At 38.7% G+C, this 27,579-nt stretch overlaps 1 protein-coding gene across 3 annotated transcripts in view; it reads left to right on the top strand.

Annotated features, from left to right (window-relative positions):
* NRIP1 (nuclear receptor interacting protein 1) overlaps window positions 1-27,579 on the top strand; it is a 79,244-nt gene that overhangs the window by 5,737 nt on the left and 45,928 nt on the right. For all 3 annotated transcript variants that reach the window (XM_027680872.1, XM_027680871.1, XM_027680874.1), the window contains exon 2: window positions 4,786-4,870. The gene's annotated coding sequence lies outside the window, so the exon portion shown is untranslated. The remainder of the gene's footprint in view (window positions 1-4,785; window positions 4,871-27,579) is intronic.

Genomic DNA, 27,579 nt, shown 5'->3' with positions numbered 1-27,579 from the left:
GAGTAGTGACTGCATGGTTTGGGCAGGGGTGAAATCTGACCTGCTGTGAGACTGGCCTGTGGTTCTGGGTTATCTAGTGAGTGAGAGCTATCAATGGCTTTCAGATTTTTGTAGGCCATGCATGCACAGAATACAAGATGCTGTCAGATGCCAAACCATACTGGATGAACTTCTTTTTTTTTTCCCTGTTAGTCTTGGGGTAGAAAATTACCAGATGAAAACATTCTCTTCCTCTCTGCTCCCTATACTTCTTTTTCCAAAGTAAAAGATGTGCTAACCAAAATTTATTGTAGTCATAAAAACTATGTTGATAAAGAAGTAAAAGTGAACTAATGTTTTTATATTGTAAACTTAAATGGGTGATCTAATTGCTGGCTGTATCACCTACAGTGTTTGATATCTGTGTTTGGGGTAAATCTGTTCCGTAAAAGGCATCAAGGAAATGTTTTTTTAGTGATTCAGTGAAAGTTATAGAACTTAAACATGGATTAACTTTATGGTGATTGTATTTGTCTGTAGTTTTGCTTAACGTGTGATTGTATAAAAGAATTGGCAAAAGCTTGCTTGCTTGAAGCTTGTTTGGTCACTTCAGAGCTAACTTTATTTTTCTGGCTTTGAACACTGGCAAAAGGTTTCTGTAATGCCAACTTTATTGTTAGCAGTCAGAGTGCTGTCAGTTTTACCAGTGACAGTGCAGGATGTTACTGTATTAAAAGATAAACTGTTTTGTGTTGTGCCAAGCACATGCATAAACTTGCTCAAGGCAAAGCCAGGGAGTTGCATTTCCCCCAGTCAGCTGTCCTGCTCAAGGGCTGTGTTTGACACCTCTTTGTAGGGCTATCAGAGAATACATGGGGTCTATAATATTTTTTGTTAATTTTAGAATAGCTCTTCAGAGGTTGCCTGAACCTAAAACCCAAATGGCTTGTGGTTGGGTTCTTTTTTTCCCTACATGTGAATGTTTTGGGAGTGGAGGGGATCCAGAAGAGATCCTGGGGAGAGCATGGGGTTCCCAACTGGGTGCCTGGTGTGGGAGCACAAGCCTCTTTTCCAGTGGGGCTTTGGTGGCTCCCCTCCCATGCATGGGGTTTGCAGGCAGGACAGGTCTGGCTCATCTCCCATGTGCTGAACGATAGGCTGGGTGATGAGCAGTAGGCGGGATTAATAGGATGGCTGTCCTATGGATTAAAAAGGGATGAATACCATTTTGGGACAAGAAATCCAAATTTTGAAGTATAAACCATTACCCGTGAGGAGGGGTTTAATGACAGGCAAGCGGAAAGGTACATAGGTAGGGAGTGAAGCCTGAACAGGAGGAAAAGGTGTGAAAGAATATGTACAAATATACAGAAAAGATAAAAAGCATAAACTTGACATTTTGTCTAAACAGCCTTAACCTAAAAACAAGAAGGTTAATGGTAGCAACATTTGTGGTTTGCTCTGTCTTCCTGCCAACAGGCCAAAACGATAAGGACAGTAACTGAGCTGTGCTGTCCTGCCTGGGGCAAAGAGTTGTGAGGAAAGTATTTAAAAGGCTTATGGCATTGCTTTTGGATATTACAGGGTTAGGGTTTCGCTGGTTGCATTTTGAAAATGCTGAGTTAGAAAACAGCATACAGTGGTTGGCAGGCAGCGCTTCGGGTGGACATCTGTGACCACATGAAAACTTTCCTGAATTTCCCAGTGGGAAGCTCTGCCTTGGGAAAAGTGGGCAGAGGGATCCTTTTGGTAAAGATGAATGCCTGCTCTTTAGTGTTTCTGGATTATTTATTTCAAATACTTGGAAGTGCTAACGGATCTATTTAGCACTTGAAAGAATTAATTTGGTAATTTATTTGGCTGTCTGTTGCAGGTCACTTGGCTTGATGGTTGAAGAAGGAGAATGGGAACTAAAACTCACGTAAATAAATATTCATGTGTAGAAAGGGGAAGAAGCAGTTGCTAGACATCTTAGCTTGGGTCAAACCCTTTTGGCATAGTCTTCTCATACTTAAATTGTTATTGGAGCTCATTCTGCCTGTTTAATTGCCTATCTTAAGTGAAGCTGTTTTCATACCACTGAAATACCATTGTCTTCAGCAGAGGAAAACCGATTTTGCTTATAGACAAAATCAGATAAAAAGAAGAAGCTACTTGGTGTTGGGAAAGACTTCTGAGGGGTTGATCTTCCTCCTCTAAGAAAGGAAGTTGTGAGGGAGTCCTCGTGAGAGATCAGGCGCTAGATGCAAAATGCACTTCAGTCTTGGATGAAACTAGAATTTGAAAACAAATATGGGAGAATTTAATGTGTCCCCAAAAAGCACTTAATGAAGTTCTGTGCTGAAATGTGTCCAAGCAGTATGTCTTGCTCACAGATGAACAGTGTTTTTGTTCTTGTTGGTCCTGAGTTGATAATGTTGCTCTGATACTGATTTTTTTCGCAGTGAACTTTAAGATTCATGGCTGCATGCTTTCTGCTTCTTCCCTGTGCCCCATCCCACTGTGAAAACAGAGAGGGAAAGGGAACTGAAAGGTCTCTTCAGTGATGTAGAAAGAAAGGCTTGTCTCAGAGGTAGAAAGAAATGATCATTCTTGCCGCAGGAGATTGTCTTGTAGGCATTGTTCATGTCATCACCTATCCTGCTTTTGGCAGTTCAGAAGGCAAAACAAGTCAACATTGAAAAAACTATAAGGTGGGCAAAGCAAGCAATCCATATGTGAAGTTTTTGGGAATAAAGTATTATTCTAGAAAAGCCTTTTTTTTTCCTTAATTTTTAAAATGTTATTGAAGAATATGAAATTTCTCCAGAAATAACAAATTCTTTTGTTCTCTTTTCTCTGAATTTCCATAAACCTTTTTAGTTACTTGGAACAATACAGAAAAGACTCTTTAGTGCTGACCTAAAGCAAAGCCTGTCTGTACATTGAACCTTGATGGCAATACTGTGTGAGGTGGGATTTTTGTGTTTTATTTTGTGTTTTTACCTACTAGGTAGAAATCTTGGAAAGAAGAATGCTTAAATTTATTCCCTTGTCAGTGGTGAAAAACATTTTGTCTACATCTATAGTATAGAATGGTAATACTGGAATTAACTATTTTTTCTCAAATTAAGGTGACTTGAGAAGATGAGGATGTTTTATTAGAAGTGCTACTTTTTTCTACTCTGCAGGACCTCTTGTTCTGTTTTTCCTTTGGCCACAAAAGATTCCACGTCCAGCTTATTTCCCTATTCAGCAAAATGGAGTTGAGAAGGCTTTGAACTGTGTTTATTACCTATGTTTATTATCACTGTACCTGACATTTCTCTGTTTATTTTGACTGCAATGGTAGATGTGTGTTTTTTTTCCCCTAATTGAATACAAATATTGAGGCTTGCCTACTGTTCTGTAGTGCAAATTGTCTTTTGATTTTGTGATGTGTATAGGAGAAGGATTTGAAATAGTATCTGCATGTAGTATTTCAGGTATTTACTTATTTTTCAGCTTAATTGGCTCTGTTGTTAGGTATCTTTTGTTGGATCTTGATGCTGGCAGTAGTCCAGCATGCTGCTGTTATTTTATGTACCTGAAGGCTTTGAATAGGGTTTTTTTTTTTTTCTGATGATGACCCATCTATCAACACCTGTATCTCTTCTCCCAGGTAGCAGGCACATTGCAGTGGTCAGAATTAGACATTTGCTCTAAGCTGACTTGAGCCCAAGTGGTTTCGTGGAGGGGGAAGTGCTGAGATGTGCCCCCAGCACACACAGTTCCCACTCTGCCCCCTCCATCCTATGCACCTGTACCCACCTGTGGGATCCTTGGTGCTAGAGAAATTCTGTGTTTAGAAAGCTTTTGGATGCATTTTTTATGGGAGCAGAAGCTAAAGGTGTTGAAATAAGGAGAGGAAGTCTACCTCTGCCAAGGGAGAGGAGTGGGGGAAAGTTCAGCTAAACAGTGGAGAAGGTCTACTGTATTTTATTGTTTTTTAAATACATTTTATTGCAGTTAAATTTGACTCTTTATGCATAATAAGCTTGCTGCTTGGGTGGTAACTTCATGACAGAAGATGTAATGTAACCTTTAATAGTGATGCTTGTTACAACAACAGTGGTGAAATAGTAGAAATAAGAATGATCTGGACTATCTGAATTTTGCAACATTTAGTGAAGTTTCACTTAGGAATAATAGAGAAGTGGTGAGAATTTTTAAGATGGTGCTTGTGATGGATAAGATGTTCTAATTATAGTGTCATATACTATTTAATTCTTATGTCTCAAAACCAAATATAATTCCTATTGGTTTTGTTTTTTCTAACTAATTCTGTGGCATTTAGCATTACACTCACCTGTTTTACTGTGCTTTTGTCTTTTTTTTATGTATGTTTAAATTAATAGTCTTTTTAAAAAATTATTTTGATGTTCATAGGTGGAAGTTTGAAGTGTTAAACACTAATCACTACATAGGAAGGAGGGCTTTCATGTCACAGCTGTTTTTTTGAATGAAAGGAAGAAAAAGGGGACTGGGGCTTTTAGAGTTGAATGTGATTTTGTTCTTGCAGAAATACTGCTCCCTTAGTTAATACAAGTCTAGACAATGTGAGTTGTTTCTACTGGTTTCACTGATGGTTCTGTTTGGAAGATTTTGATTTCTGAAGTTCAGACCTACATGTTTTTCCGAAATAAAATTGTTATTTGCAGTTCTTACGAACCGAAATAAAGCATGGTGTTCTGTTACACCAACAGTAAGAAAGTAGATGGAGGCAATATGAGGTAGGAAAACTTGCTATGCAGACTTTCATAGGGCCATTTCTGCTGTTCTTTCCAGATCGAGCATGAAATTGTTGAGGAAGAAAATTAATGCATCCTTGGACTCCTGAAGGAAGAGCTTTCCGGATGGGACCACATTCAAGGTAAATAATTTGTTTGGGTTATTTACCTTGTCTCTTTGTTTTGGGGTTTCTTCATTGTCCTGCCAAAGCTGTCAGACATGTGCCATGTATAAGCTGTTTGGGATTATAATATGTTTTGAAGTGATAAATTTTCAAGTTAATCCCTGTCTTTTACTCTAAGACTTCTTTTTTTTTTCCTTTCTTTTTTTCGTGTGTGTGCTGATTAAAGAGAAATAAATATTTTTGTAATGTTTGAACTTTTTGTATGCAATTCACTGGTAAGTCCTGAAGATGTAGCCTACTTCTTTGGGAGGTAGCAGCTAAATAGTGAAGAACTTGATTTACATGTAATTTCAGAGTGAAAGAGAAGATTAAGAAAAACTTACTGTGTTACCCTCTCTTTTTTTAAATAAAACAGATCCAAATTGAGCTTCTGTGGCAAGGGACTATCCCAGTAAAATCATTATTAGATATTACATTACAGTGGCTTGTAGACATGTAGCATCACTGTCATTTTGTTCGGATCTGCTCCCTTGGTTCCCATTTCCTAAATCCTATTTTTCTTTGATACCAGAGAAGAATTCCCTGAGTGTTGTCCAGTGATTGCTTATGTATATGCACTTTGGTTTGTGAGTAATTTTATTCACTTGAGTAGCCCCACTGTCCTCGGTGGGCCTACATGCGTGCCTAAGAACTTGAGAATGCTGATGAGCATAAAGAATACAATTTGGGCATGTAATGGTTGACAAGCAGTTGTTGTTTTGTTTCTGGTCTCTTAGGACTCATTTGCATTGCCTCCAGTGGCAACTTTTTGAGTGTTTGTAGGGAAGGTCTAGAAGCTGGAGGCAGTCATACCAAATCCCAGCCTGCAGAACTTTGTGCATATCTGTTGTAATGACACAGATTGCAGATGCAAGGATGTATTTTCCTCTTTTTTTAATAAATCTGTGTGTTGCTTGACTGTATTTGAATACAGCATTGGTCTGTGTAGTGCAGTTTGAGCATCTCCATCACAATAGAACAGAGCAAAGTGAAATCCTTATAAAATATATGTGCTTTTCAAATCTAGGTGGTTTGGATTTATCCAGAATCAGTGTTTTGGAAATAAAGGGAAATTAAGATGATATACATTTTTTTCCCCATAGCATTTCCCATTTGACTTTTTAGAAAAAGAAGTCTAGCATTTCTGTAGTGCATCTTAGTTGTCTGAGCAATTGTATTTACAGAAAAGTTAATTGTGTTACTTGCTGGTCTCAGAATCACTGAGATAGGCACTTTGGAATTAAAACATAATTAATTAATTAGCTGCTTAAAACTTGAGATTGTTTTGATCAGCAGCAGATGGTCTCTTATACGGCTTAAACAGAACTTAGTAGACAGTGGCTTTTGTGGCAACAGGCTTTTAGAAGTCTTTCAGTTCTTCAAAACCAGTTAAAGTAATTCAAAGCTTTGTTTCAAGATTGTTGCCTCTGTTTAAAAGCAGTTCTGTTTAGTCAGAGTTGCAGAAGCTTAAGCTGTAAACAAGGATGTTGCACTAAGTATTCAACTTAGTAACTAAGGTGGTTAAGCTAAAGATTTGAGAAAACATGTTTATCAGTGACTGGTAATCCTGACACAGTTTGCATTCCATCTTCTGTTTCTAACCAACATTAGAAAACATGTCTTGGTTGTTTTTTTGGAGTGGGGAGTAGCTTTGTTTATTGGTTATAAGCACTAATTGTAGACTACCTGTGTTGGTATACCAAGTTTGCATTGCATATGTAAATAGTTTTAATGTGGAATGCAGTAGTGTCTTGATGAGAGGTTTGTTTTTGTCGGTGGAATTAGACTGCTTGTTTTAAGGCAAGAGTTCTGGTCTTTATTAGGCTGGTCTTTCTGCAAAAGAGTACTGCTTTAGAAACATAACTGCTGGACTTGATGCTGTGTAGACCTTCATGAAGTGGGAGAGAGGGATGGGATGCAGTCATGCTTAAGGTGAGCTTGTATCAAAGGAAAAGTGTGTGTCAGTGAGCTAAAGTTTATAAACTATGTCCTTATTTAAGCCTATGCAAGTCTCAGGAACTTCAAAAGATGCGAATCATGAGAAGCTACAGATGACAATTAAAAACTAATATTAAGTGTAACTATCTTGTGAAAAGAATAAGATGGTGACTCAGTGTGAGCGAGGTTAGCAGAGGGAGCCTTTAATTGAGGAGAAATTGGTCACTGTAAACCAATTATGTCTTATTTTTAATGATGGGTTTCGGAGAACAGCAGATGAGTGTAATATGATCTTGGCTGATAGCATGTGCTTTTCTTGGTGGATAAAAACCTGAAAGCCTGAGGATATGAAGCTGCAAACAGAAGTTTCACTTTTTTTTTTTCCTCACTCTCCTCTGAAGAGGAGAAAGTAGGCTGTGCAAGTGGAAGCAACTCCACTTTTCTTTTGTGAAACTGATAAGTGTTTGGACTTATTTTATCACTGGGGACTAACATAGTTCTTCCATTTTGCCTGCCTAGGAAATTTGGTAGAGGAGTTGGTAACTTGCAGGGTAGAGAAGCGTCCCTCATTCTTTCTGTAGCTTGGCATTTAATATTTTACAGCAAACTTTTAAGTTTAACATATTTGAACTTGTACTAGATAGGGTTAATAGGCTAGAACAAAAGGTCAAAGCATAAGGCATTAGGCTTAATTAAGGGAGAGCAAGAGTGGCGGGAGTATGTGACAGTTAAATGGGTTTCCCACAGACTAATGTCTGTTACAGTGCAACCATGCCTCAACTTAAGTGGGTTATTTTGTGCAAAGGGCAGCAGTGATTAGCAGTTTGACATGCCAGACGTTTCTGGCCAATCCCATCTGTTTTAGAGGTTAAAAAGCATACCTTTATGAGCTGATAGATTGATTTGTGCGCCCGTCTGGTAAAGATTAGAAGTCCAAGGCCGATGCTGTAAATGCCAGTTATAGAATATTGTACTTTCTTAGTTGCTCTTTGTTTAAACTGTCAACTGTGGTGTAATGGGGCTAACAGCTATAAAAGTGACTGTTCAGCGCAGGGAACGCGGCGGGGCTGCTGCGGCAAGTGTTTTGAACCAGAAAGGTCTGGGAGGAACGTTTCCTCCTCCGTCGGGTTTGTTTTGAATGTGAGCCTGTAGGCTTTGGGCGTTTTGCAGTGCTTTGCTTGGAAGGGGAGTGTGGCTTTAGTGCACTCCTGCGTAAGGCTCACGCCTCTTCTTCATGGTTGTCGCTGCTCTGCGCTTGTCCAGACGTTACCTGTCTCAGCACGAGCAGTTTTCCACTTCCAAGCACAGTTGGCTAGAGGAGAATTTTGGTACTTGAAAGGTTTCAGTATTTGTCTGAACTCATTATGCCGTCTGTATCCTTCCTGCTCTGTTGTTGAACTGGGACAATACATGGGTATTCTTATTGTTTTTTCTTTGGAGGATATATACTTTCAGGATAGTCTTTCTGATTGTGTCATGAGGTTGCCTTAGAAGCCTAAAATAAAATAGGTAGCACAGTAAGCCTTGACTGTGTTTCTCGTCATCTTTATGACTTTGTAAAGTCAAAGTTACATTACTATTAATATAAGACTATTAATAAATCGTTGATGCAATAAAACTGTTTTTGATAATGTTCAAGGTTCATACATAGTTGAAGGTGATTATCCTATTTTAAAATCAAGTAGAGGTCAGACTGTATTGTAAGATAACTGACTGTGGCCCAAATGATATGTGATAGCTTCAAGCCCAATGACAGTCTTCCTCACTTTAAATAAATACATGATTTAAAAATAAATTTTTAACTAAACATGTATTTTGTGGTAACATGTTGATTAACTTCTGTTGTGTTTTGTGAAAAGCAGTGAGATATATGCACTCACTTAAAAGTAGTGCTTAAAGCTCTCATTTTTAAGACATTGTTTAAGTTTTCCCTATTCTCTCTTTCTCTTTCATTGAAGCAGTGACACTTGTAGCTAAATATAACTGAGACAGAGACAAATTAGCATTTAGCACCTTGCATTTAACATTCCAACATTAACTTTTAGAATTAGTCACCTGTTTAAAGTTTCTTGGTTTTTCTCCTTGCAAACATGATTATCTCTCCCTTGCTCCATTTAAAAGTGGAAGATGATAATGACTTGCTATTCATACTGCAAAGACTGCTCCATGTACCTGAGCTATGCTTTTGCTGTAGCAGTTGTGACCTATTCCTGAAGAGATTTCCTAATTTGTCAGTAACTTGTCTTCACCTTATCTAGCTTTGTTAGAGCCACCCTAGTTTTTCTTTTTTCTTGTGAAAGTCTTTTACTTATGTTTGAAATGCCTAGAAATATTTTCAGTGTCCTTTAAGATGAGCAAGGCAACATCATTATCTTGCAGTTTATTTAGTAACTTGGAGCTGAAATGGGCATATGCAGCATCATGTTCTCTATGGAATAATATCTATTTAAATGATTTGGATCTAATACATATTTACATGAAAAAACGTCTTGCCCTTCTCTGTGGGGAGAGAAGGTGAACAAGCATAAATTTTATAATACTCATTGCTTCTCTTGCGCTAAATCATACTTAAATTGCAGAAGGTTGTTGGCTTGAGAGTTGTGTAAAAAGTGCTTGGCTAGTAAAGTAAGGTGCAGGGAGATTTATCTAATTTAATACAAAGAAAATATTGTCAGCTGCAGTACATTGATATGGGACTGCCTAAATCCAAAAGCTGTACTTCAGATTTTTCTATATATTTGTAATAATTTCGTTGTTACAATACGCAAAATGTAATCCTGAAATGATCCATTAGTGCAGCATGCATGTATGCTCTGTTTTGGCTAATTTAATTGCTATTGATCATACCTGAGCCATTATCTAATGTCTTGGGAATGGGATGGACTCTGTGTCTGCTTTTCTACTGTTCCAGGGTAGAACATGCTTCATCAAGTTTCTTGCAACAGTCACTGTTAAAAGTTTATAATAGCTGTTTGAGCGTTATTAGCATTTCCCACTCTAAGCGTGGCACGGATCAAATAATAAAGGTTTTCATGTGGCACACTAAAAGTTGTACTTAGGACTAAACACAGGGCGTTTTCTCCCCATATCTTAAGGATTTAGTCTAGTCTTGTTGATGAGAATGTAAGTCTAGGCAGCAGTTTTTTTGGGCTGGGACTTCTCTGCGAGTCTGCGCAGTTCATGAAGTACAGCGATGTGGAATCAGTATGGTGGCTTCTCCTCTGTTGTTCCACTTGCCTCATAGGATAATTCTCAACAAAACTAGTCAGTTTTGTATTGCAGAGTATAATGGCACTATACCAAATATTCAGTAGTTGTCAGTGATGTGGATGCATTTTTCAAAATTATATTTGTTGTGTTTTTCAGTTAGAATATTATAAAACATTTGCGTAAGATTCATGCAGCTTAATTGGCCATTAGGCATTAAAAACAATTCTGAAGTGTCCATTGTTTTCAACTTTGAATAGTGTTCAAAGAAAAAAAAAGAACACTTTCAGTCTTTGGCATTTCAGAGGATTTTCTTTTTTAATGTAATTGATGAAAAGGCAAGTACTTGGTTGGTATCCCTGACCCTTTGCAAACTGGGTTAGAAAGGATGCTGCACCATGCTTGTGTGAACTGGCCGACTATAGATTTCTCCTTCCTTTAGATTTCCATACTCTTTGACCTTGTAGTTGTCGACTTTGGTCTGGAACAATTTCAAAGTCATGTAAATGAATGTAATTAAGGTATTGCTTATCATCTTGGAGAGTTCACAATGATGCTTATTGGCTAGAAAGGTTTGTTTACTTAATATGGAAGGTTAATATAAGGTTAAATTTCCCTGTGTAAAATGGCTTCATAATGTTTTTATTTAGCAGCTGAAGAAAATAGTGTTTGAAAAGGCAAATAATAGTTTTATTTGACCTCCATGTGTTTCCTGTAGCTTGCAATATTGGGAAAATTTATCTTCATTGCATAGTCTTATTACAGTTTTCCTTTCTCCTCCTTTTACAAAGGGAACCTCTCAGAACTATTTGTAGGTCTTTGTATATTAAAGGAGCTACATTAAGGAAGGAAGTGCAAAAATATTTGACAATAATTGCTATAAGTAGTCCATCCACTTCTACTCTGTCTTTTGTTCCCACTCCTATTTTTGCACGAATTAGATTCACACTTTGTTCTTTGGTGCTGCTTTTGTCTTTATTCCCACTGCTGCCAAAATACAGTGAAAAAGCAGCAGAAAACAGCAGGGAAGAACATCAAGATACTGGTTTCTGCCTTCGTTTCTCAGGCAGCAGAAAGAACAGGGCCTAGGCCTCTATTTTCTTGTCAGTAGCCTTCAACTTTGTTTGACTACAGTTGTTTTGCTTATCGTTTATGGAAAAAATTGCTTGCCTGAGTGTGGGGTGGTTTTTTTTCTCAACTCAGGAGTTTTTGTAGTTGGCAAAAAGGTGAGTATATGAGAAGCGTCATGTTAAACAGAGCAAAAAGACTGCAAAAAAACTTCTCCCCACACCTTTTTCATCTTCTGTTTGTGACGATTTTTGTAGGAATGTAGCTCCCAGATGGGGAAGCAGACACCTCTTATGGAGTGGGGTGTCCAAGCAAGGGTGTTCTGCCAGTCCTGTACTGGACTGAGTTTGGTGGGAAGGACTAGCCTATGTGAAACTTGGACACGACTCTTCTGGAACCATTTGGGCAACAAGGGCTGCTGGCTGTGTTGGCCTTATTTTGCAGAGTGGTTGCTTTTGTAATTTCTTTCTCATCTAACCAAGAGCAGTGCGTGGGCTCCTTGCTGTTGAGGTAGCTAACTTTCTTCTGCATACTCAATTTTTCTGTGCTAAGGTAACTGTGCAACGATGAAAATATGCTTTAAACACTCATTAATTCAGTGAGTGGTCTCATTTGACCCTTTCTAGCTTTTGGAGATACCCCGTAACTCAAACTCAAGAGCACACTTCCCCTCCCATGTTTGCAAGAGCTGAAGGTTTCAGCTTCTATCCTGTGCTTCCTAATTGTGCAGATAGGACAATAGCTTGATTTTTCTTGAATTTATAATAACAACCATAACTTAAAGTGATTTCAAGGTGCTTTCAGAAGATAGATAACTTAGAACTGATTAGGTGATATTTCACTTAAGTTGTGGGTCTATCAAATGTAATGCTTTTGTGGAGTCCTCTCCTTGGTTGCATGTTATTCCTACCAAAAGACCTCTTTTCTTAAAAGAAATCTCTTGGGGAAAAAAGTGTGTAGCTTTTTCTTTGTGCAGAAATTCAAGGTATTAAAGAACTACGACTGCAAAAGTTTCACGTGGGCAAACTATTGGGAGCTTAAATAAAACTCCCAGTAAAGCTTGAGGCTTCGGGACCAGGGGAGGTGGAGCACCACAGATCAGTGTGAAATCCTTCACCTTTGAAATTGGAAGGAATGGTGCTGTTGACTTCATTAAGGCCAAAATTCCACCTGAATTCCAAGATCACGTGTTAAAAGTCCTAGAACTCCCTGAATAATGGATCTCTAGAGGTGTGTGGTTATGAGGTGGAAAGGCAAAACCAGCTGAAAAATCCCATGAATCTGGTACTTTGGGTCCTATTTATGGAAAATAAAGGAAGAATCTATGCACTTTTGCCATTCACTCTTGCTTTGCTAACTAAGAGCAAACCTGCTCTGAACTGCTCAACAGTGACCACGTAAGAGTGCAAAATTTCTTGAAGAAAAATTTCCCCTTGCCTCTGGAGGTCAAGATGATTTCTCAAGAATTGGTCCTGGTCCTCTCAACTTATTGGTATTTTAAGTCTCTGCTACCTTAAGTTTTATCCTACTATAGAATAAGTGCAAAAAGAACATTTAATAAACTGTGCTGATAGCATTTTGTAACCTCTTTGCACTCCCTCACATAGGGTTTAACTGTCGAGATGGAAAGATAACAAGCTTGTGTAGAATCACATTTACTGTTTACTGAACTCTGGCCCTCGGATTACAATAGCAAACATGAAAGTTTGATCATGTTTTTTGAATATAGCTCTTGAACACAGCTGTCTTAAGTGCTTGCTCACAAACTTTTTTTTTTAAGCTAGTTTGTCATATGCCCAAGGCTGTCTCAGCACGCATATGACCAAACTGGTTTTTGATCTAAAATGCATAAAAGGTCACTTTGCCAAACTTTATCTTCTGGACCTCAAGTATTACCATTAGTCATTTTCTGCAGTGAATTTCCTTAATGGAAGAAGGGTCTGTTCAGTGTGCCCTTCAGGCTTTCCAGGCAATTTCACTTCTGCCTTGCCCTGCTCTGGTTTTGTTTTCTGAGTATTCTAATGTGTGATGGGGAGATGAACAGTATTTGGACACTATTTTTGGGGTAATACTGAATATTTCTGGTTACAATGCTGTATGGTTCCCTTAGCTCTGATGTCTTGCCTAGGTAAATATCAGCTTTATTCTGTCTCTGCAAAACTTGAACTTGAGCATTAAAGCAGGTCTTAAAATATCCTCTTTGTGCTGATGATCACGCTATTTCTGTGTCTCCTACCTTGTGACTTTGTTGTTATTTTTTGAGAAAAATGGTGCATGCTTCACAAGATACCAGGAGCACAAAAACAATCAAATTTCCTCTGTTGTGGCCTTTTGGGGATATCGTAGGCCATTGCTGTTCTGCTTCCTAAGTAGATTTAGAGCCTCAGATATCAGTTACTCTTTTGGATAATGGATTGTATGAATTTAACATATAAGCATGCTCGTCTCCTTTTCCTGTCCTCTGTAAAGGTCACTGTACAGGAGGGAAAGTTGAGTCATGGGCTATAAACACTTGTAAGTCTGCTATCTGATGTAATTTTTGTTAGCTTATTGCTTGGTGCTGTGGCAGGTGGACTTCGTCAGGTTTATCCATGGCAGTGCCGCTGACCGTGGCGACCTGTTCCATCCCTCTACAGGAGGTCCCTTCCCTGTAGGGGAATGGCATAAGTCAGAGTGTGTTGTCTCCTCACCTGCTGCCCTTCCTTCCTGAGCAAAGAGATGCAGCTGTTCTATGTGTATTTTTTTTAATTTTTTTTTTTTAATTAAAAAACTTGCCTGTGTCGTGTGGAGATCATCTGCAGGGTTCAGAGAACTCTGACAAGATGTCCTGGATTGTAGAAATAGCAGTGGTTGTTTAAATAATTCAGGAAGATAACTTAAGATATTGAAATATTTCTGAATGTTGCAGTATCAAACCCGTAGACTGGAGAAAGACCATGGGAAGGGCACGTGACAAGAGGATAGTAGGGCTGGTGATACTAGGAACATCAAATACTTTTAAAACTAGGAGGGAAATAATGGATGGGAACAATTTTTACAGTTCTGAACACCTGTATTCTTCCCTGGGGTGAAGCACATACGGTGGTTGGCTTTTGGGATGTTGTCGGTTTTGGGGCTCTGGTTTTTTTTGGTTGGTTGGTTTTTAATCCTGATTTATATTCTCTAATTAGGCCCTCTATCAAATGACCTCATACATTCTTATTTGGAAGAATTAAGGAAGAGGGCCATCTTATGATATAATTGAATTTGTAGTGATGAGATTTACTTGTAGAAATTTTGGGGGGGGGAATACTGATAGAAGTTCCGGGGGAGGGAGGGAAAATTGTATTTATTTTGTATGCTTTCAAATCTTTTTGATAGGTGAGAGCCTTTACTTTTTCTGGATAGAACTGGTCTCACTTGGAGGGATTAAATGTGGAATTTCTTAATGTGTCCCTTCTAAGTACCATTTCTGCAAAAATTGTGTTTGGAGGCTTCTTGTAATTTGAAAAGTACAAATAATGCAACACTCTTCAGTTGTAATAAATAAAAATGAGATGGAGAAACAAAGACATGCTTACTTTTCATCCTGCATAAACAGCCTTATTAATTAAGATAAGGGCAAATATCCTTACTATTCTCGTTTTTGATTTAATCACTAGACTATATTAAAACCGTGCAAATACAAACATAATTCATAAACTCACTTTCCTGAATTCTGACTACCCCTGTGTGCACTGGTGCTGGTGTGTTCCAGCAGTGTGTTCCTGTATTTGTTATTTACAAGTAAGTCGCTTAAGATATGTAGAGATAGCTGATAATTACTAAGAAGAAACAGAAGAAAAAAGTGTAATATCTTCAATATGCCCTTATTAGCTCTCCTTGGTTACCCTGTGTGTGCTGTTTAGTCTTTGCAGATTGCTCCTGTGTAATCTGTAGAAAACGCTTTCTTCTGGAAATGTGTAAGTGGTTTGTTGGAGGAGTTCGGTGACCGAGAGATTTGTCTCCTGTTGGATTTGACCCGTGCTGAATATTTTGGTACCATGTGGTCTGTGGGCACAACTTCCTCTCAGTTTAGAAGTGCTGTTTACCACGCCTTGGGACTACGCATGTAAACAACAGAACTCTGAACTTAGGGCAGCTTGAATTTTGGTCCACAGAAATTGCTCATTGATTATCTTATGTAAAGTAAATTCCTCTCCCCACACCACCTTTTAATCACCATTACATCATTTTTCCCAGCTGTTTGAAGTGGAATAGGAAGAACTGGCTTAGTCTAAAGCAACTTACTTCTTAATAGTTCACACTGACATCAGTGGTTGTCTGAAGTCTCTGAACTGAAGTCTCTGTTTCCTTTCAAAATGATGTGTGATGTATAGAAGCTTTCAGGTACAAGACCCATCTAAATAAAAGTATATAAACAGACTTTGGTTAATATTGCCACATTTGTGAAGTGGCATAGGTAAAGCTGTAGAAGTTGTATTATATCTAGTAAAGAGAAAACTGCCAGAAGGTTTAGTTATGTACTTATACTGTAAAGTCTGTTGCAGGTTTATTCTGTTAGAGATACTGTCAAGCCTAAGAGGATGAAGGTGGGTATGCTGTTATACTTTTTTTTTTTTTTTGTGAAAGTTGGGGAACAGTGCTGTTTTTTCCTTCTTTTTAAGCCTTGCAGCATTTAATGAGGTGGCTTACTGTCATTTACTGTGACAGAAAGTACATATAATAGCATGCATGCTGTAGGAAGTTACGGCTCTTGCCCTGTAAGTGCTGTGCCCTGTTCCTGTATATAAGGGTGACTCTTTCCCTGCATTGTTTTTATTGCTTTTAGTGGGAAAGGGTGGGATGCAAACCTGTGGCAGACTGACTTCCATGTCCTTGCTATCTCCAGTAATGGGACAGGGTTAACAGGGATATCTGGGCAGAGAGGGTAAAAAGTATCCAAACTTGAGTTTAAAAATTAATCTAGGAAGGACATTCTAAAAATAGATCAGAGCGTGTGAACATATACCTGTAAAAAAGAGAACATAAAATATTTTGGTCCTAAAAGAGGCTTTTTAAAGGGGATAGCGCTGTGCATCTCTCTCAACATGCCAAATTGCATGTTTCTGATGCTTAAAAATATTCATTCTGGTTCTGAGGGAAACCTGTCCTGGTTTGCTTTCAGTGTTTCCTGCGCTTCTTGTAAGCTTTGACACTGTGAGAGAACATCAGATTAAAGTGGAACATGCCTAAATTTAGGGGAAATAGCCCTACTGCCTGTATAAAGTGAGCTCTTTTTTAGAGGTAAAGGTTGAGTTTGTGACCAATTAACGCTGATTTTAATATGCTAAATAACACTTATTTTAGTTGTTCCTCTTAACAGCTAAATTGCAGCAAGTGTGCCTTTTCCAGGGAGGACAGTCTGTCCCTTCACTGTACCATCCAAAAACTGATGAAACTGCGCAATCTCTTGTGGGTTGGTCGTTTGGTTATTGTTGTTTCCTTTTCCTGGAAGGAGTAGATTATATCCAGGGAACAAGTGATTCTGCCCCCCAAGTCTGGCTGTGGTTTTCGTTTCATATGCTAATGATTGTTCTGTGATACAGGTAGCTGAAAATAGCACTCCACTGTGTTTTGGAGCATAAAACCACATGCACACACTAAAACAGGGTAAGAATGGGACTGTTAAGATTTTACAGGTGTGGGGCTAAAGTGTGTGGAGTCTTAAGTAAGACAGAGCATCCAAAAAGGAAGTCTGTGGCAAGAGAGCCATCCCAGGGTCCTGCAGGTTTGTGCCAGCATTCCTTGAGTCTAGCAGTGATAAAACACTTGGCTGTAGTTGCATGGAGGCATTATTTAACAAAAGAAGACTAGAAAAGATGCTTACATAGAACTAGCAAGAATGGTACTATCATCTTGGCAGTGCATTGCATGAGTTTAATCTGTGGAGCAGGCAGGGAGAAAACTAAGACTAGATAAGACAACAGGTAACCCTCTTACCTTAGTCTTTATTCAGAAACAAATGGATTAAATAATCTTATTTTTGGTTTTTATGTTTTTCTCTCTTCTTGCTAGACTTGGAGATTAGAAGGCAACAAGAACTTGACCTGTGCTTTATTCTGAGGAATTAAAGTGCCTCTCTTACTTGACTTTGTCATATAGAGGCACAAGCTCTGGTACCTGTGTGATGGGTGCGGTCAGGATTCAGTGTTATCAGTGGTGGTTGTCTAACCTTTGCTAATCAATTTTCATTTTAAACCAGTGTCAAATAATGTGAGATTTTGCTTGCACAAAGGATGACATAGCACATATGAGGGAAAACTTGGGCATATTCACTTAATTAGATATGGAAATACAAGAGACTAATAAAAGTGGATCCTTATGTATACAGACCAAATGCACAGATTGATATTACAGCTTAATTTCACCGAGCAGGGAAGTCTTATCCCTGGCCCATCCGTGCTGCCACTTCACTGGTACAGGCATAGGCTGTGGTATTACCCTGTTGGGAGCAGTTTAAGGAGGTGCAATTATTTGTCTTATTAAAAACATAAATATTTGTGCCATCTTCATTTCCTGAGCCAGCAGTAGCAGGATGAGGAAAGAGAGTACTAGTGGAAGTAAAGGAAAGCAGAGGACTGGAAGTAATGATCTTTTTTAAATTTATTTTATTACTGCCTCCTCCCTCAATAGGCTCACCAGGGCCTGCTTGCAGATGATCAAGAAGAGGAGCAAGAGATAGATTAATCAAAACACAAATATATATGTTAGGTGATTCTCTGACTGTTTCCTTCTAAGAGATTGCATCAGTGTTGGAAGCTTTCTGTTTCCCCCCCCCTTTATTTTGTCTTCCTTTTCCTATTTTATTTATTTTTAGCAATTTTCCAAAGTAAACACAACACATAAGCAGGTATTTAAGTAGAAGATCTTTTTGAGTCAGGTTTCTGAGGTACTATACTCTAGTTTTGCTAAAGGAAGTTTTATTAAATTAGAAACCTGACTCATGTGCCACATTCTTTCATTGTAAAATAGAACTCTACTATGGTTAATAAGTGACTGTTCTAGCCTAGTATCTTATGAAAAGGCATATATTGCTACATTAACTTCTCAATGCATTTGTAATCAAAACTAATTTAAACAAACAAAAAAACCAACTCTGACAAACAAACATACAACAAAGAATTTATTGAAGGCCACTCATTTCAATCTTTAGTCTATGCAGCTGTTGTTTGCATTAGGAATTTCTGTAGGTAATCCTTGTTCAATATGTAGTGTTCCAGAGCTTTGCTTTGCAGGCTCCGGGAGATCTTTCACAAAGTATCGATGTCCTTCTGTGAATGCACGAGCAGAAAAAGCACGATGGGAATTTCCAAATCAAAAAAGCCTTTTGAAAAGTCTCAATAGGTTATCAACATTTCATTGAGCAAAAATACTGGAATAGACTCATAGAATATGTTGAGTTGGAAGGCCCCCATAAGGCTCATGGAATCCAACTCCCTCCTCCTCGCAGGACGACCTAACGCTAACCCACGTGACCAAGAGCATCGTCCAGATGCTCCTTGAACTCTGGCAGGCTTGATGCTGTCACCACTTCCCTGGGGAGCCTTCCAGTGACCGACCGTCCTCTCAGTGAAGAACCTTTTCCTAATGTCCCAATGGGCATGGGAAAGATCTACTCTAGTTCTTAATTGCTGGGAGAGTCACCAGGCTTTCTCCCAGTCATACTAGCAGACTGTGGTGCTTCCTGTTGGCTTACATGGAGAAATGCTATGTGCTTCTTGCTACAAGTACTTTTTAGGGTTAATTTTGGCTGTTACAGTATTTGAATATTTTATGCCCTACCTGGATCTGCAGCAGTATCTACTGTATAGAACAGAAAAAAACCCAACCAACTTCTTAAGTAAATATGTTTTAAATTGGGTTTTTTGTTGTCGTTGTTATGTTAGGATTGGTTTTGTTGTTGTTTATTATTTATTTGTTTATTTTAAATTACACTGGCTAGGGTTTTAGAAAATTATCCTTGTTACGGTTTAGCATTTGGCCCAAAACTGTTATTCAGAAAATTTGGATAAAGTGTTAGGATCTTTATTGGCTAAAGAGCTTGTATTTGGGGGGTAAAAAGTCTTTTTGTTGTCACTGAACTAACTGAGCTGTCAATGGCCCATAGTACTGCACGTGCTGCAATTGTTGAATAGTTGAATTGACTGATAAGTTACTTCTTCCAAATATTTTTCCTGCTTTGAAAAGTTATTTTGATACTGGTATTCTTAAACTTTGGAATAAAATAATACAAATATTGTTAGACTTGATGTAGACTTTTGGTTTTCCAGCTGTGTTTGGGTCTACACAAGGTTATCAGGTTATATGCTAAATATTAGCTCAGAGTCTGCTGCTCGAGCTATTGTATTACAGCACTGTAAAGAAGTTTTATAACAATACAAATGGGCACTTAGCCTGTATTGAGTTTGCAAAGAACTTCAGAAACTATAGTCAGACTCTAATCACATATGGTTATCTATAATAAAATTATTATTTCTGGCACTTGGACACTTAAAAAGCATTAAGATTCAGGAGTGCTTAAATGCAAAGGAAAATATTGATTACAATTTGGAAACCTGCTATGAGTTACGGAGTACAACTATATATTTTCATCTTTTGCTCTTTAAAAATTAATCTGTTCCTTTTATGTCTGTTGTATAAAAGGTTGTGTTGTTCAAGCTATGTGGATGAGTAAGATGAGCCCCTGGTTGTTTTATGTTTCAGCTATAGCTTGGGAAAAATATATTAATTGAAAGGGCTCATGGAGTTGCCTTTTCTTTTCATGAACTCATTATGTACCTGAAAATTGTACTGTAAGACATCATCTACTGTGAGACATTTTTGGAAATAATTGGAAGAATATGTGGAAGGAGATACCCTTCACATAGTGGGGTTGTTCTAAAATCTGACCTCCTTGGCATTGGCCATGATGATAACTCTGGGACTGAAAATGTGAATTTGAATTCTTTGTCTTGTTTGAATGAGTAAGGTGCATTCTCAAAATCACTACTGTTCCTAATCAGTCATCATCCCTTAAAAATATAAATTAAAAGCTACCTGAGGTGTTTGGTATCAGATGAATGTTTCAGGTTTTTAATTCCGTTTTTCTGGTTTTCACCTTTTCAACAGTGATAGCTTTGACTACTTTCCAGCCAACACTCTCAGGCATTGTGTTCTAAAACACTCATTGAATTCTCTGGGTAACTGAGAGTCATCTGGTCTTGTGCTCTGGTCAATAAAAAGATGACTTGCTTTTTCAGGTCATCTTTCCTTTCCAGTTGGATATTGCATGTGCTTTGCCTTTAGAGGTCCTAGAGATAAAAGAAGCAGCAAACAGAGATAAAGCACTGGAGGCAGGTAGAACTATAGTTTACCAGTCACTGGAGCGTTTCATCTGTCCTTTTATCGAAGTCTTTTGTAATCTGCTGTTTTTCTGAGGTATGTACAGCCAGCAGGCTCCCAGCCTTCTGCATCAGGACACAGAAGAGTGTCCCCAAGAGGTTGCATGTCATGGAGGCTGACTCTGACTGCGACCTCCCCGTGAGGCTCCGGGCTCGCCTGTTCTCGAGGCTGTGCTTGGTCAGTGCTCCCAAGCTCCAGTCGGCAGCTGCCTGCATGGAGAGGGCATGAGTGGTAAGAACATGCTCGGGCAGTTCTTCAACAGCTGTGCTGGCTTCCTTTTGGCTTCTGGGTACAGTTCAAGGTTTTGGCCTTGGTTGCTTTTAAGCCTAACGCGACTTGAGCTCCGGCTGAGAGGCTGCCTGCCTTTTTGATCCAACATAGCAATTAATGTCAACTAAGATACTTGACCTAGATCATCCTAGTTTTTAATGTCAAGTAGCCATTGGCAGGAAGTTCTTCGAGAAGTACTTTTGATTGTGAAATGTGCTCCCAACCTGGTGTGGTGGAGTCAGCTTGCCTGGCGGGCTCAGTGCCAAGCCTATCTTATTTCTTTGCCCATGGAGATGAGGAATTGCTCAGTGCTTCTCCTCTTCTCCTTTGCCCCTGAAGAAAGGTAGGTTAATGTGAGTTTGTAATCGCTGCACTAAGACTTTTCCACTTGAGTCATGTGGGAAGATAAATGAGATATATTTGAAAGAAAAAATAGCATATATGCCTTTATCCGTAAGGGCTTTTTTCCTGAGAGAATTTAATTGAATGTTTTACATGAAATGAAAGCAAAAGATGTTTCCTCACACAGACCGGTTTGAAACTAAGGCAAGTTAAATTTAGGTAAGTGCTGTTTTCTTTTAGCTTTGTGGAAGACTCTACAGGTCATTGCCAGGCATGGAAAGCTTCCTTCCTGCTGAGAAAGGAACCCACCTAATGGTCAAACCATTAAAACCAAGTGCTTTAAGCTTCAAGCACCATCCCCAGGCCTCAGCTAAACAGGCTGTAGTAGGGCCTGCTTTGCCCCATGCAAAGGTGTTGGGTGCTTTTTCCCAGCCGTGCCATTTTCCATGAGGTTGGTCAGTTTGGTGAAGGAAAAGGTTCAGGAGCGAAAGTAGTTTTGAGGAGGAGGGATTTTGTCTGGAGTGCTACATGGCAACTGCACACCAAAGCTGGAGCCAACTGTTGGAATATAAATACAGTCATAACTTGGGCCTGGAAAAGCTCTGGTCTGCAACTACTGTGAGATGTCTGAAGGTTTGTTGGCAAATGCCCAACAGCCAACGAAGATGACTGTGGTTATAGAAGGATATGAGGAAGGAAAAGGGGAGAGAAATTTCATTTTAAGCGTTAGGTAACTAATAGTTGTTAGTTCACAGAGCTGGGGCCAATTTCTAACAGTATCTCTATAGCATGTCTCTTTTTGCTCAGGTCCTACAGGATGAGGGAGTTCAGCTTGCATGTCTGCTTTGGTCAGGATAATAAAAAATCTAACCATTTCCCTTTCCTGAACACATTTTAACCCTTTTCCTGTCAGTCTGGATTCTGGAGAGCTTTGGGAATACAGTTTAGGAGAAGAAAGAAGAGGAATCAGAGATTAGAAATAAGGAAAAAAAAAGTTACTTGTTTCTGGAAAAGGTTAGGAAGTAAATCAGAAGTAGAATTAGAGAACTTGAGAATATTCATAGCTTTAGTTCTTGACTATCCAATAAAAATGAGGACTTAAGGAAAAAGATATAAGGTGATAAACTTGATCAGGTAGCTTGATTCAAAGTCAACTAAACATTCAGTGGTTTCGGCAGATTTTGGATAATACTTTTTTTTTTTAAGTGTAAAACAAAAGAAAAAAAAGGCTTAAGAAATGGAAAACTTAAGGAAGTAAAGTAGAAGAAAATATATAGGTCACACCTAAAGGGTAAGATCTTTTGGTAAGTCTTTTTTGAAGACTGGTAACAAAGAAAGGAAGTTTCTGTGCTAATGAGAAGAGTTACTACCCAGAATCAGGCAATGCCTGCGACACTTGAAAAGTGCTGAAGGAATAAGTTCACACTGGTGAATAATGTTGAAATAAACATGATAATTGATGTCATGTAACTAAAAGCAGTTACGTGAAGAACTGGTGCTACACAGGAGCGGGGTATTGAGGGGGGAAATGCTGAGAACTTACATAATCAGTGTTTTGCTACTGGTTTTTAAATGGAGAGGATTAAGATGGTGCTAGGGCAGTGCAGGATTTGTCTCACCTGTGTTATGAATGTCTAACTCTTGAGTGGAAGGTGGGGGGAAGACCTGATATTATTCAGCTAAGAGAAACGGGAATCCCGTGGAACTCTTGCCAGGCAGGGAACAGGAGCAGGCGCTTCTAGAGTGTGATTCATTTGACCTCCTTTAGACATGAGTTCAGTAGAAGAGCCTAGTTCTTCCCACGGGCTGTAAAGGAAGACTAACATGACCTGTTCAGATACAGACACCTGCACTGTAAACATCTTCATTTGGTCAAGTGAATTCTGGCTTGGCATCCACATCTAAGAATGGGAAGACAAAGGTGCTCTGTTATTATGGCTTGTGGTTAAGTGTCAGATGCCCTCCATCCTACTTGAGTAAAGACTCAACACCTTTTCAGAATGGAAGTTGGCATTCCAGGGCATCCAGAGGTCTGCCCAAGTCGGGCTAGCGATTCATGCTGAAGCATTGCAAGGGCATCGCCCTCGTGCCATCTCCTCCTGGGCAGCAGAAGCCAACCTGTCGTGACTCCTCCCTCCTCCTGTGTCAGTGCACATGGGTACCAGCCGTGGGTTAAGTCCTGCAGCATCACTGGCAAGACCTGAGCACGTGTGTGGCTCGCCCAGCTCCGTAGCAGGAAGAACTTCAAAGAGCTGGGAGTAGTGGCCTGTTGAGTTTCCCCCCTCCAGCAGTGACTGATTTACAGGTGAGCGTGGGTAGATGTGACAAGTGGTCAGATGGGGAGTTCCGTGGGGACACTATTACTGGAGAGCACAGGGTGACAGGCTTGGTGCTTACCTGTAAATCACCCAGTGCGTGTGTGGTGGGCCATGAAAAGCAAATGATTTATTGAAGCTGGTTCCTGGGTGAAATTGGAGTGTTGCTCTGTATTGTTAAATCGGGCCACATATAGCACAAGAACTCACGTTTTGTTCTTGCTAAGCAATTTTGGACTATAAGTAACATGCAGATGTTACCATTACATTGTGTCTATTGTATCCATAAAAATGTATTTTTATTACTTCATGGCTTTGAGATTTTTATTTATGCTGCAAAACTCCTGACTAAATAAATACATGTATCTTTATTTCATTTGAAAACTCCATTTATTTTTTTTCCTCTCAAATTTTCTGGTGGTTTATTTGGAATACCAGCATATTATATGGTGGCTTTTTAAGAACCAAACAAAAAAGCTTTAATATTCTGTCATTGTGAAATGTGTTCACGTTAAATTTTTCAGGATATTTTTGATAGGGAACTTAAAATCAAATCAGAACAGTTTTTTTATTAAGTATTAAAATTTTAAGGCACTGGGCTAATCCTTTTTTAAGAAAAGGAGGAGTGTCGCATTTAGTGTTATGACTATTATGAATTATTTTATTCAGGTATATTTTAAAAAATAGCCTTGTTGAAAGTGTCTTCATTTTTATTGCAGAAAAATGTAAACAGATCATTCTCATTATTACACTTATTTTCTTAAAGTGCTCATTGTTTCTGTGCAGGCTCATTTTATAATGTATGCATTTGGTAATGAAAATAATAATTAAATTCTTTCACAATGAAACTGTGATTGGGGGGAGGGTGGAGCTGGAGGAAGCTCGAGTAAAGCTAGCTCAAGAAAGCTCATACCCAGTAAAGTTAGCTAATTGACTGGTAAGGCTGATTCTCCTCCTTTAATGTATTTTAAAGCCTAAAGTTACATTTTTAAAGAGGTGGTTCTCACTTTTTTTTTTTTCCTAATTGGCACTCCCTATGTGGAAACATCACTTTTTTTTTTTCCCTTCCTTTTGTTCATCCAATATTTTTATCATATTTACTGTTCCCCTGCCCTTGCCATCACTTCTCATCCTCATGTGTGTTCTGACCTTCATCCATTGAGGAATTGCTCTTGTACTGGGGCTGTGAGTGGTCCAGGCACTGACTTTGGAGGGTTTGAAGAAGATCGTGCTGGGAAGGTTGGAGAGGTTTGAGAGAAGGTGGCTGTGTTGATCCAAAAAGTGCACAGGGTGATGAGCTGTGCTGTGTAACCAAACCCTCTCAAAGTCTCTCAGTTCTGGGAAGGACAAGGATGTAATCTGGAACTGAGTAGCAAAACCAAACTGGTGTGGATTAAGATACAGCTATTTGGGTGAGTGCGTGCGTGCTGATTGAAATGTAGGAAATAATGTAACATGGCTGACCAAAAGTATCTGGATTAAATCTGATTTACTTTTTTAGTTCTTAATCTCCTTGCCTTTCATTTTGTTATTGCTTATTTTATTTGTTTGTTTGGGATGATGTGCTCTCTTAATGTTTTTGTCTGTGTGGTGGTGGGGTTTTTGTTTTTCTTTTTGTTTTCTGAATCCTTGTCTTTTCTTTTAAAATTTTTTTAATGATTTTTTTTCCCCTTTATTTATACCCTATGCTTGAGCACTGTTTACTTTCCTGTATATCCTCTGTGTCTCTTTCAAGGCATATTCTTAGAGGTTTATTCTTGAGTTAGGTCTTGAAAATGATAAAAGGAACATCAAATGTTTTGAGAGTTTAGGACGAACTTCTAGCAGTGCCCAAGCTCAATGTAGCCCTGTGTGTCTGTATTCATGTTGTCTTGCAGGCACAGATTAAAGCTGAAATAGTCTCACAGCGTGGACTGCGTTATGATTCCTCCTGTGTAACAAAGGGAAGGAAAATTATGTGGGAAAGACATCAAAGTTGGCTGGATATGTGGGATTCAGCTTGGGGGAGCTGTAATACCAGGGAGCATCCTTTTCAGAATGCCTTTCAGTCATATTTGAGGTCTGGGATGGCCTGAATCCATATAAAATGTGATTTTTGGGGAGTCCGGTCTGATCCATGCATGAGTGGCATGGTGTCAGTGTTTCCTTTTTGAGATTAATCACTGTAATATTTTAATAAAATGGATGTACAACCTGCTTTATTAAAAAAGGCAAATGGTGTGCAATATTAAAGACCTAGAAGGTGCACTAAAATGATGGCGTGTAATATTAAGATTTACCTTGCATGAACAAAAAGCAGTATGACTGTATTTGAAGCTGCTGTTCCATCATTAACTTGGAAACTAATTTTGGTCTTTCTTGAACTTGTTTAAACTTTGTTTCAGTCACCACCTGTAGTAGTTTATTCCACCACCCTTAGCATTAAATACTTCTGCAGGACTGATCTATTTAATGTATTTTCAATCAGCACTTTGAAAATCTCTGAGTTATCTCAGAATATATTCTTTCCTGACCAGAAATAACATGGATTCTTTAACCTGGTCATTACAAATGTCTAGGTCACGTATCACCTTTTTTTTCTGGTGTTTTGTTGGCATTTTTATCATTCCTTTAGCTCATAAATGAGAACAGTAATTTTTCTTGTTTGCCTGCCACAGCTGTATCCATTAGACTTTTTTGTGTGTGTGTATTATTTAAAACATACTGCTTCTCTTACCTTTTTCCAGAAATTTAGGGGAAAAAAAGAATAATTTGGTGGTGAAAAGCCACGTTTGGCATTGCAAAAATTTGAGTTTCATTGAAAGTTTTGCAACTATATATGCCTGTTGCAAAAGTTCTGTCATGTGAGACAGAACCTGGAGAACTGTAACTGTGCAGTTAGGTTTCTGCTGTTCTCTTTGGCTGTGGGGAGAGAAAGGAGTAACCCAGGTGCTCAACTGTACTGGGGCTGCTCTGGAGAGGGGGGACACCAGCAGACCCCAGGGCTGGCTTCTTACCTGCCAGCCTCCATAAAAAGCACTTTCATCGTCTGCCATAGCTTCCTTCTCAAAGGAGCAGTTTCCAAGAACTTTTTCTTTTAAATGAATTTTTCTCTTAAATTTTGAGAGTAGAAAACTGTCTACTCAGCGTTTTTGTTTACATTCACAGAACTAGAGTTACACATCTGACTGAAGGGGGAAAATCTCTTATAGGGACATTATCAAGTTCAGCTGGCTGTAAGGATTGCTTGTTAAACTTCTTCTAAAAAAGTGCGTGGAGATGTTTTGTGCTATGCATTTTCTGGCAACAAATTGGGTGTGGGGAGAGCAGGAACAGAGAAGAAGGTAGGAGAGTATAAATGCCATGTGCAGCTGATAAAGGAAAAGAGCTCACCCACTTCTACCATATAGTGATAGACTCAGAAATCAGAGTTCAAAACATGTCCAGGTTTTGTGCTGTGCTTTCTCTGAACCTATACAGACTACTGAAAACTGAAACCCTAACTACCCTGGTGGAGGAGCATAACTGAAGCTGTACAGAGGTTTTGGCCCTTTCCTGCTGTTTATCTGTCTGGAATTGGTAGTGTGGTGTATAGAACATGTGTAACGCATAACCAGTGTTTCTGCGTTGGTGCATGACATGGAGGGACATTTGTATGTCATGTTAGTGGTTGTAAGAAAGTATTACTTTTAGAAGCTGTGGACATCTAAAGTGCTTTATTAGATTTATTTCCTGTTTCAAACAACTGAGAAGTGCAAAGATGTTTTCTTGATGGGTGGATTAAAGGATTTGCTACGTGTTCTTTATCATTATGAAAGACTAGCAAATCCCATTTTCATGTGGGTTGGTAAGTTTTTGTGAATAATTGGTCAAGTTAATTTAAGTATGCATTTCAGTTGTGTTAAGGTTTTTTTTCATTTTTCTTTCCACACCACCAATTCTCAGGTTTTTAGGACAAGACGTGTTTTTGCAGGACATCTCATACAATTCATCCTCAAAAAAAACATATTGGGAAAGAGTTTCTTTTTTTAAAATATAACACAGTCCAGTACCTTTGTTTGAAAAGCACATATCAACGAGCCTTCATTGTTGTTGAAATGATGCTGTTTCTCAGTTGCATTCCTTGATTCCACTGTCTACCTAAGGAATGAGGAATATCTTCACTTT

This window comes from Neopelma chrysocephalum, unplaced genomic scaffold, assembly GCF_003984885.1.
Source record: "Neopelma chrysocephalum unplaced genomic scaffold, ASM398488v2 Primary Assembly neopelma1_60, whole genome shotgun sequence".
NCBI lineage: Eukaryota > Metazoa > Chordata > Aves > Passeriformes > Pipridae > Neopelma > Neopelma chrysocephalum.
This window is presented reverse-complemented; position numbering and strand designations above follow the sequence as displayed.